The sequence below is a fragment of the Taurulus bubalis genome, assembly GCF_910589615.1.
Source record: "Taurulus bubalis genome assembly, chromosome: 7".
Taxonomy (NCBI): domain Eukaryota; kingdom Metazoa; phylum Chordata; class Actinopteri; order Perciformes; family Cottidae; genus Taurulus; species Taurulus bubalis.
Window position 1 is genome coordinate 25,134,346 of NC_136595.1, and position 11,728 is coordinate 25,146,073.

Consider the following 11,728-nt stretch of genomic DNA (forward strand, 5'->3'; position numbering starts at 1 on the left):
CTGTTTTAGTATTAACATTTACATAATTCCATGTATGAACACAACCCACTGGTCCATACTTTAAACAGACGTATTTGACGTACAGACGTATATACACATCTTAAATACACTTATAATGCACTTCAACAAAGAGACACAGAGCATCTGTACTGAGTAGTGAGGGCTTTATGTGCTCTTCTTCTTCTTCTTCTTCTTCTTCTTCTTCTTCTTCTTCTTCTTCTTCTTCGGTTTAAAGGATAGAGTAGGCGACTGTCTCTGCAGCAGAAGCGTAGAGCAGCAGCTGTAAGCAGCTGTAATCTCCTGTTACACCCCTAGATGTCGCTGTTCTCCAGATGACGCAGTGAGGTTCTGCACCGCTGCTCTCTCTCTCTCTCTCTGAAGCATCTGCAGATGTTCAGCGCTCGATAAAGTGGACCCCCGACTGCAGAAAGCCTGCCGTGGAATTACAAAGTACATCCAGCAGCCGCCCTCTGCAACTGTTAAGTGGCTCTTTAATGACGGTTCTTCTGTGTTTTACTTCCATTTAAGCAGCGTTTACTCTCACTCCTCCCGCCCTCACCGGGTACTCTTTGCGTTTATCATTTGGGACTTTTTTGTCCCACTGAGCTGCCTCTTTATTGAAACACTCCATCTCTCTCTCCCTCTCTCTCTCTCTTACTGCATCCCTCTCCTCACCCCCGTCTCCCTCCCCGTGCTACTCTGTCTATCTGTGTACTGAATCAGCATTTTGGAGCAGTATGCCGCAGGCCTGCAGAGAGGCAGACCATGGAGTTAATTATACTCCCTCAGATACTCGATCTCTCCCCTACACCCCTCCTCTGTTGCTCCACCTCTCTCCCTCTCCATCTCTCTCTCTCTTTCAATGTGCATGCCTTGAAGTCAGTTAACTGTCAAAATAACTGTCATTATTAGTTCTTGATTTCCATCTAAGTTGTGACGTATTTGTATAGTCCAAGAAGCAGAGTTATATCATTTAAGGATGATTGTGTTGTGTTGAGGCACCGTTTTCTAGGTTTACCGCATGAAACGCATGAGAACAAGAAGGAGACGGGAACAGAAAACTTTGGGTTTGTTTCTTTCCTCGCTCCTTTGATGCCTGTGGGAACGTGGAGGGATGATTTTCCTGTCAGCGTGAGGAGCTCAAACCTCTCCCAGGTCTCAGGGTTTCCAGGTCGCTGCTGTTTGTGAAGGCTGTTTGTCCTCTGATGCCTCGACAGCTGTAGCCTGGGATACACTGATATCTGGAAGTGGAACATTTAGGCTGCATGTCGGGGACAGAAGCAATGAGACACAGCGAGGGAGGAGGAGGGAGGAGGAGGGAGGACCCTCCTGACGACCCGGCTCCCTGTCCCCCCCCTCGGTTTAGCATCCTCAACACAGTGCAACACGAGTTCTGGCAGGCAGAGCTGCACCTCCTCCTTCTTGTTTTGTTTTTTTGCAGGACTGCAGAGGCAGTTTTGCACTTTGACTGTTGTGGGACATGGAGAGTAACACACAGCTACACACCAAACAACTGGATCACTGTTTCCTCAAGAACAGATCCAGTTACATTCAGACTCTGGGTCTGAATGGGTTTAGAAAACGCTGCATTGAGCAGCTAACTAGTCCACCGCTTTACCAGCCTTTGCTGGTGGACTAGTTAAGTCCCACTAGAGAGCAGGACTCTGGTGGACTAGTTAAGTAGGTCTCTAGTGGACTAGTTAAGTCAGAGAGCAGGACTCTAGTGGACTAGTTAAGTCCCACTAGAGAGCAGGACTCTAGTGGACTAGTTAAGTAGGACTCTAGTGGACTAGTTAAGTCAGAGAGCAGGACTCTAGTGGACTAGTTAAGTCCCACTAGAGAGCAGGACTCTAATGGACTAGTTAAGTAGGACTCTAGTGGACTAGTTAAGTCAGAGAGCAGGACTCTGGTGGACTAGTTAAGTCCCACTAGAGAGCAGGACTCTAGTGGACTAGTTAAGTAGGACTCTAGTGGACTAGTTAAGTCAGAGAGCAGGACTCTAGTGGACTAGTTAAGTCCCACTAGAGAGCAGGACTCTAGTGGACTAGTTAAGTAGGACTCTAGTGGACTAGTTAAGTCCCACTAGAGAGCAGGACTCTGGTGGACTAGTTAAGTAGGATTCTAGTGGACTACTTAAGTCAGAGAGCAGGACTCTAGTGGACTAGTTAAGTAGGATTCTAGTGGACTACTTAAGTCAGAGAGCAGGACTCTGGTGGACTAGTTAAGTCCCACTAGAGAGCAGGACTCTAGTGGACTAGTTAAGTCCCACTAGAGAGCAGGACTCTAGTGGACTAGTTAAGTAGGACTCTAGTGGACTAGTTAAGTCAGAGAGCAGGACTCTAGAGGACTAGTTAAGTCCCACTAGAGAGCAGGACTCTGGTGGACTAGTTAAGTAGGATTCTAGTGGTCTAGTTAAGTCCCACTAGAGAGCAGGACTCTAGTGGACTAGTTAAGTCAGAGAGCAGGACTCTAGTGGACTAGTTAAGTCCCACTAGAGAGCAGGACTCTAGTGGACTAGTTAAGTAGGACTCTAGTGGACTAGTTAAGTCAGAGAGCAGGACTCTGGTGGACTAGTTAAGTCCCACTAGAGAGCAGAACTCTAGTGGACTAGTTAAGTAGGACTCTAGTGGACTAGTTAAGTCAGAGAGCAGGACTCTAGTGGACTAGTTAAGTCCCACTAGAGAGCAGGACTCTAGTGGACTAGTTAAGTAGGACTCTAGTGGACTAGTTAAGTCCCACTAGAGAGCAGGACTCTGGTGGACTAGTTAAGTAGGATTCTAGTGGACTACTTAAGTCAGAGAGCAGGACTCTAGTGGACTAGTTAAGTAGGATTCTAGTGGACTACTTAAGTCAGAGGGCAGGATTCTGGTGGACTAGTTAAGTCCCACTAGAGAGCAGGACTCTAGTGGACTAGTTAAGTCCCACTAGAGAACAGGACTCTAGTGGACTAGTTAAGTAGGACTCTAGTGGACTAGTTAAGTCCCACTAGAGAGCAGGACTCTGGTGGACTAGTTAAGTAGGATTCTAGTGGACTACTTAAGTCAGAGAGCAGGACTCTAGTGGACTAGTTAAGTAGGATTCTAGTGGACTACTTAAGTCAGAGAGCAGGACTCTGGTGGACTAGTTAAGTCCCACTAGAGAGCAGGACTCTAGTGGACTAGTTAAGTCCCACTAGAGAGCAGGACTCTAGTGGACTAGTTAAGTAGGACTCTAGTGGACTAGTTAAGTCAGAGAGCAGGACTCTAGAGGACTAGTTAAGTCCCACTAGAGAGCAGGACTCTGGTGGACTAGTTAAGTAGGATTCTAGTGGTCTAGTTAAGTCCCACTAGAGAGCAGGACTCTAGTGGACTAGTTAAGTCCCACTAGAGAGCAGGACTCTAGTGGACTAGTTAAGTAGGACTCTAGTGGACTAGTTAAGTCAGAGAGCAGGACTCTAGAGGACTAGTTAAGTCCCACTAGAGAGCAGGACTCTGGTGGACTAGTTAAGTAGGATTCTAGTGGTCTAGTTAAGTCCCATTAGAGAGCAGGACTCTAGTGGACTAGTTAAATCCCACTAGAGAGCAGGACTCTAGTGGACTACTTAAGTCCCACTAGAGAGCATGACTCTAATTGACTAGTTAAGCAGGACTCTAGTGGACTAGTTAAGTAGGACTCTGGTGGACTAGTTAAGCAGGACTCTAGTGGACTAGTTAAGTAGGACTCTGGTGGACTAGTTAAGTCCCATAAAGTTGATGGACAGTGTTTTCCTCATGTTGAATTTTTAAGGTGAAAATGTGCCAAATGATTTGCCCAGAGAGTTGTTTCTGCTGCTGTTTACATTCCTTATGATGCAAATACAAAAGATGCACAACAGAAATGTACTACTGTTTTTGTTTTGTTTGTCACGTGTTTGTTGTGTTATAAATGGGCTACAACAGAATTTCGTTGTGGATCCCTGTGTTGCAGAATAACAATAAATGATCCTTGAATCCCTTAGATCCAGTAAAAGCCGCTGCATGGGAAAACGGGTTGACGATCAGTATGTTGGGAGAAATGACGTTGAAAGTCTGCCGGGTCCCAAATCCCAAAGCAAGAATGACATGTTTGTGCACAGCAAGAATTATCTGGTGCTTTTGAGTTGAAAAAGAAGAGAAATAAATGCAAAAAAGAAAAAGAGAGATGCGCTGTGGATCAGTGAAGCAGTGCTATCCGCCCACAGACATCAGCTAACAAGAAGAGAGGGGAAAGGCCAGCAGCAACCAGCAGCAGAGGAGGAACTGAGCGCTGAGTGGGGGGAGGAAAGGTCCAGCATCCAGAGAATTTAGTCAAATTTAGACTTTAATACTATCGCTGCTGTTGTAGTATTTTCAAATCGAGGGACAAATGAAGACGTGGAAACACAGAGTTCTCGATTATAATGCAGAGATGGAGATCTACGAGAGAAAGGAAAGAGCTTAATTAGCACTCTGCTCTCCTTCTCTATTTCCTGAACTTCCTCTCTCTGCTTACTCTGATAAAAACGTCTCTATCTAAGCCACACCGCCTCGACGTTCCTGCGTTTGCAGAGGTTTTAATTTTCTTTAATAAAACCGTCTCCTTATCAGTTTTCTGGATTAGCATAATTAAAGCAGCCCTCTGCCTTCAGAATTCCCCCCGCAGCCAATCGGTGGTCGGCTGTGGTCGCGGAGGCCAATGGGGAGGCCGGTGGACGGGAGAGTGCGTGGTCAGCCGAGGACAGACGGGGACCAGAAATCCCTCCTTTATACTTGTGCACAAAACACCTGTATTCCTTTTATTCGAGGAAACATAAAACATCTATTGAAATATGGTGAAATCCTTTGCTTTTGTTCTCCCTCATCCATCTATGTGGCACAAACGGGTGCAGCTTATTTAGCCGGACAGACATGAAGACGGCCGCTGAGTCCGCGGGCCAACAGAAGACCCTCGCCCCCGTGATTAGCTCGCCGCTAATGTGCGGCATGTTGGCGTGTTGTTCATGTGCTGGAAACCGCTGGGAGCCGCCTCCGAGCCAAAGGGACGTCCACATGTTTATGTAATCGCTGGTTCGCTTCAAACGCTGCAATCGGTTCTTCATGTCGATTAAGGAGAGTTGTTGAGCCTCTTTTTGTTTTGTGCCTCTTTCTAATCGTCTCTTTGCGTCATTTTGTGTCTCCTGGTGGTCTCTTTGCAGCTGTTTTGTATCTCTTTGTAGTTGTTATGAGTCTCTTTGTAGTTTTTTTGTGTCTCTTTGTAGTTGTTATGAGTCTCTTTGCAGCTGTTTTGTATCTCTTTGTAGTTGTTATGAGTCTCTTTGTAGTTTTTTTGTGTCTCTTTGTAGTTGTTATGGTCTCTTTGTAGTTTTTTTGTGTCTCTTTGTAGTTGTTATGGTCTCTTTGTAGTTTTTTTGTGTCTCTTTGTAGTTGTTATGGTCTCTTTGTAGTTGTTTTGTGTCTCTTTGTAGTTGTTTTGAGTCTCTTTGAAATTGTTTTGTGATTGTTTTGCACCTTTTCATAGTCGTTTTGGTATCTTTGCAGTTCTTTTGTGTCTCTTGTAGTAATTCTGAATCTTTTCATAGTTGCTTTGTGTCTCATTGTGGTTGTTTTTTCTTCCTGTTAGAGGTCCTGAGTCTCTTTGTGAACTTGTCACTTTGCATGCATCTTCTCTCGTTGTGTTGAGTCTCTTTGTAGTTGTGTTGTGTCTTTTTGGAGTTGTTTTGAGCCTCTTTGTAGTTGTGTCTCTTTGTAGTTGATTTGAGCCTCTTTGTAGTTGAGTCTTTTGTAGTTGTGTCTCTTTTTTTGTTGAGTCTCTTTGTAGTTGTGTCTCTTTGTAGTTGAGTCTTTTGTATTTGTTTTGAGTCTCTTTGTAGTTGTTTTGAGTCTCTTTGTAGTTGTGTCTCTTTTTTTGTTGTGTCTCTTTGTAGTTGTGTTGTGTCTTTTTGTAGTTGAGTTGTGTCTCTTTGTAGTTGTGTTGTGTCTTTTTGTAGTTGAGTTGTGTCTCTTTGTAGTTTAGTCTCTTTGTAGTTACTTTGTGTATCATTGTAGTTGATTTGTATCTCATTGTAGTTGTTTTATTACCTTTGCAGGTTTTGTATGTCTCTTGTAGTAATTTTGAGTCTCTTTGTTGTTGTTTTGCTCCTTTTTTTTAGTCTTTGTGTGTCTTTGTGGTCTCTTTATGTCACTTTGCAACCTCTTTGTTGTTGTTTTCTGTCTCTCTGTAGTCTCTTTGTCGTAATATATTTCTTTGTGGGGATTTTGTGTCTCCTGCTGGTCGGTACGTGTCTCTTTGAGAGACGAAAGCCAGTCGGGGCCTTGACATTTTCGACCCCTGGGCCTGTGCCCAATAGGCCCGTTCAGTAATCCATCCACGTCTTAAAAGCATTACTTCTGTTGCTCCCGGGGGAACATCCACATTCACCTGCCTCCCCGTCGTCTCCACTTCAAACAAACCATCAAAGAACAGTGTAACAGCCAGACAGGCGAGAAGGATTAGCCCGAGCTATGGTTCCCCTTACATAATCCACCGTTTTGGATTAGCTTTATTCCCCCGAGAACGGTGTGCATTTAACCCTTTGAAATAAAATGGACACCGTTGGGTTGCTCTGAGCGCGCTCACACCTTGTGGTTCAGTGTAGGAAATGAGTTAAAGCGAGCCTATGCACTGTAGCTGTAGTGGAAACATTTACTTAGACAATAAGAAATGTTGTTCATAAATATTAAATTACATGACATACATTCTTTTGCTATAAAAGCCCCTTGATCTACAAGTGGGTAGATTTCTCTGCACCTTTAAAGGGAAACACATCAAAGAGTGTTTACAGGTGTTTTGCAGAATAAAAGCTTTTCCAATTCACCCAGATGTGTGTCGACCAGATGTGGTGCAACGAGTTTGGTTGTATCAGCAAATCGATCTTGGGGAAAAGTTAATTTCTACTAAAACCAGCACCAAAAACACACATATGTGACCGAAAAGACGTCTCGTTGAATTAAATAAGAGGCTGGTTGATTGTTTAAAGTGGATGAAATGCTCGCTCCAGACGGAGGAGGTGCTTTCTCGCTCCTTCCTGCTTCTTACTGAATGATTGCAATTAGCTCCATCCCTCGCATGCCCGGTGGGCTGCTTGTGGTAAAAGCTCACATGGTGCTATGAGCTGATTTATTAGCTGCTGCCTGCATTAAATATTACATCACAGCTGCCGAGGAACTCTAAATCTGCCACTTATACAAGATTAGCTCCTTGCTACTTTGGCTCTGCCCACCAGAAACACGTCATCCAGCTCTTCTCTTTTTTTTGTTCTCTCTTACTTTCTGTTTTCGGCTCTAACACCCATGATGATAAGGTCCTTGTGGGAAATGTTTGGTCACTCACTGACGTGTTTGTCCTCCCGCGGCCTCTTACCTCGCTCCCTGGTGGTTTTCCTCCATCCCTTCCACTTCTCCTCCTCACACGTTTGTTGTGTCATGTTGTCGGGCTGTGGAGGAAAATAATGTTCCCTCTCAGTTGTCATTACCCGTGATCCCTCTTTGTGTGTGTGTGTGTGTGTGGGCGCCACCACAACACAGGGATAGCATGGTTCAGATGACAATGTAGTCTGATATAGACTCAGCACATTTAAGTTGATTACACTGCATCCATTCACTGGTCAATTCTGATATTTTGGGCTCATCAGATGTCTTCTTGAAGACTAGAGGAAAGAAAGCATTAAAAATGTGTTAATTTTACTATTTTGTCTATTTGCACCTAAAGATTTCTCCTAAATTCTCCAACATTTATCATTAAATAATGCCTCATTTGCATTATTTAGACATGACATTTAAAAAAAACTTACAATAATTCAAAAAAGAATTGTCTCAATGTAATTAATCAACAATAGGGAAGTTGAATGGTAATATCTATTAGTTAAATATGTCCCTCTAGTCACCTGTAGTGTCTTCAAAATGTATATCATTTTACAAAACATCTCTTTAAAGGCTGTTTTCTCTAAATAGGTTTTCCCTCAGACTTTAAATCTCCACTTCAGCAGCTCCTTTACACTTTCATTCCTCTGTATTCTGGAGGTTTCTACAGAGAAGTTTTTTCATATATCATTCAGAACCGGATTTATCCCACATTGTATTCCTAAAAACATGGAGAAAAGGTATTTTTGTATGCCTGTGATACAAAGAGATATCCAAAATCCCCTCTCTAAAAACCTTTGAATCTAATATGTCAACAAAACAAAACAATAATTTTGTACCAGCATGACTTAACTCAATGTTCAAATTTCTGTTCTGGAAATATTTGCGAAATAGCACATATTTATTAAGGCAATGCCTCATTTGAATATATTTAATATAACATTTCAGAAAATGTGTTATGCAAAATAAAACACAATTGTCTTGTTATTAGTCAACAACTGGGGAAGTTCCATGATGATACATAAACTTCTGTTTTACCTTAGATGCCTGTACAGTACAGATTTGTGTTTATTGAGTTTAGATGCAACATGCAGAGGAATGAAACATTTGTTGGCCTAAAGCTTCCAGTGGTGTGTGTGTGTGTGTGTGTGTGTGTGTGTGTGTGTGTGTGTGTGCGTGTGCCTACCATCCACCCACACCATCATGCATCCTGTGTTTTACTCCACAGTGCCGCAGGCTCAGAACACACTTCACACACTCCATAGGTACTTTGTATATGTGTCTCTATGCATGTTTATTTATTTCTATGTAAATCATCAGAGCTACATTTCCTCCACAGTGTGTGGCTCCAGCTTTTATTAAGTAAGTTGTTATTTAATGGTCAGAGTAAAGTATGTAATAAATCCCCTCTCAGTGAAGTGCGGCTCCTGTTCATTAAAGTTGACCTTAAAGGGACATACAGTCTCATAAAAAACTCTTTTCTCTTTGGCCGCTTAGATTAGAAAAAAGCAATTCAACGAGCCAATCAGGTTTGTCTCCCCTTCCTATGTCACATGCAGGCTAAATAAAATATACCACCCGTCATCCGAGCTTTGTTTTAGTAGATTTTCTGACTCTTAAAGAGACAGGCGCGTGTTTTTCAGACATACGTTGAATACAGTTGTATTCACGCAGACAGTAAGAGAAACATATTGTGTTGTTTTTAAAAACATATTTGGGTGTAAACCCCAAAATACAAGTATGAACCTGAAATTGAACATATTATAAGTGCCCTTTAAAGTCAGAAGTGTGCTGGGACGGGTGATTAAAGTCTGATTGGTAGTTTGGTGTCAACGAGCACCACTGAGTAAAATATCCCTTGTAATGGAGATGTCGCAGGTCGAAGGCTGATCCCAGCCAAATGCTAAAATATTCACGCGCTGACGTGGAACTCCATCTGAGAAAAGCAAGAAGAGTCCAGCGCCCGGCATCGGTGAGTGTAACGGGAGAGCGGAGGAATCCAGGAGGCTCAGACTGACCTGCTGGGACGAGCAATTCAGTTTCAAACACAGCCAGGCACCTGCGGGAGGGAGGAAATTAGCATTTTAAATAGGTACGATTATAGGCCAGGCCACTGTGTGTGTGTGTGTGTGTGTGTGTGTGTGTGTGTGTGTGTGTGTCTTTGTGTGTAACGACGCACACAGACGTTTCCTTTCTACTCACTTACTTGAGTGACACATCGTGGTTTTATGCGATCTGAAATATTGACACAACATAATGCTCTGCTCCCACGCCTCGATGCACTTTTTTTTTCTTTTTTTTATATATAGCGTGCCGGTGCTGAACGCAGCTGGAGCGCACTTCTGAGAGCACTTGAATGTGACACAACACAAAGAAACCACTCTGCCCTACTCCTACATTTAGCTGGCAGGCCTCACGAAATAGTTACCAGTGTGAGCGTTGGAATTACTGTCGGCTTTGATACGACGGCTGCAGCGCATCGGCTTTAAAGAGACACGAACCCACGCTGGAGGAACACAGATTTCAGTTTAGTCAGGGTCCTTTTTTTGTTGTCGTGACAGATTGGTTTGGGATATGAAATGCAGTTTGAATGATACCAATCTATTCAGCCTCTGAGGAGATATGGTTAGGCTTCAAGGAATTTAACATCATAGGCTGTAAGATGTTGGTGGGTGGGTTCCACATTTTGACCGAGGGGAAATATACATTGCTGAGAACATGAAAGCATTTGAAAGGTCTCTTAAAAGTGTCATATTGAGAGGAAGATTAAGGGCAGCGTAGGTCCGTTAGCTTTGGTGATCCTCTGACGTTTCATCTGCTGCCACCATCAGGTCAAAATTGGAATTTGTTATTTTTTCTTATGTAAAAATAAGCTGCACCTTGTGCCTGATTAGCCAATGTTAGCACGCTAATGCTAACACGCTAAACTGAGATGGTGACCATGGTGAACATTATATCTTCCAGGAGCCGTCATTTCCCCGCTTCCCATTGGTTGTCTGTGTAAGAGCCATGCAAGGCGTCACATTGGTCGATTATCTTTTGCATAAAGTTGAGGTCTGGGCTGCTTTTTGACAGATGTCCATATTCATGCACCGTCTCACTCGTCAAGTCTTTAGTGCCGTTATTCATGGGACTTTATTTTGAAAAGACACGATGCATTGAACGGGCGTTCATTGACGCGTCCAAAGATGACATTAGAAGATGACATCACAAAGTGAATGGTATTAGCAGATCGACTACAAAACTATTTAATTCTAACAAAAGGACATGATGTCATCCATCCTTGGAAGACTGAAGTTTATTTTGAAAATACGTTGTTTTTTTCATCCTGTTTGAGTTGCGCCATCACTCGGGTAGATTGAATTTTCCCTTCGAGGGGGATAAATGCTCGTCGAAGCTGTCTGATTTTCAAAAGAGTTCTTCCCTGCAAACAGGAGGGGAAGTCATTTACACACACACACACACACACACACACACACACACGCACACACACACACACACACAGATCGATAGCGAAGCATCTCAGAGAAAAAGAGGGAGGCCCGTGTGGAGGAGAGGAAACAAAGAATCGCATCACTTCTTCTCCTCTCCCTTTCTTCCCATCTTTTATTTCTCTCTCTCTCTCTCTCTCTCTCTCTCTCTCTCTCTCTCTCTCTCTCGTATTGATCCCAAAACAAAAAAGAAAGGGCTTTTTTCATCTGCAGCCCCCGACGTGATGTCTGATCTTTCTCTTTTACAAGTCCATAAAGGCTCATTTCACAAATTGATGTCAGTTATAGTGATTTTGCCTCAAAACACGAGCCAGATATTAGCAACAGCGGCTCCTCGGTTCAGTGAACTCATAGAACAGGGGTTACGTCGCCGTGTGAGTTTTTCTCTTCAGGGAGGTTGTTAAAGATCGGGGAGTACAAGGTAGATAATAGTGAGAGACAGAGCAATCTGCTCTTTGTGGTCTCTTGAGAAGCAATACAGGAAACCGGCTGCAGTTGCACGCTGGTGTCATCCTGAGACGGAGTAAACTTCACACTGGGACTTTTTTTTATTGTTGTATTCCTGCAGCAGAAGGCGGTCGTGCACACGCCACCGCGGTGTCTAATTTCGAAGCTCGACTGTGTGCGTTTCCTCTGAGTGGGTTTTCCACTCGGCTGTAAATGTTCAGTGTCCCCCGGAGAGGAGTCAGACTACACACCTCTACCTGGGAGGGGATTAAGAGGCCATCCATCACACAAAAACAGCGACTAGAACCAGCCACGCAAACGTGCTGAGCCAGCAGTTTCTTCAAAATAAAAATAAAACGGCTTGTGAGAAGCTTTTATTTGTGTTTTGACAGAGAATGCGGGGGTAAGCGTAAATGT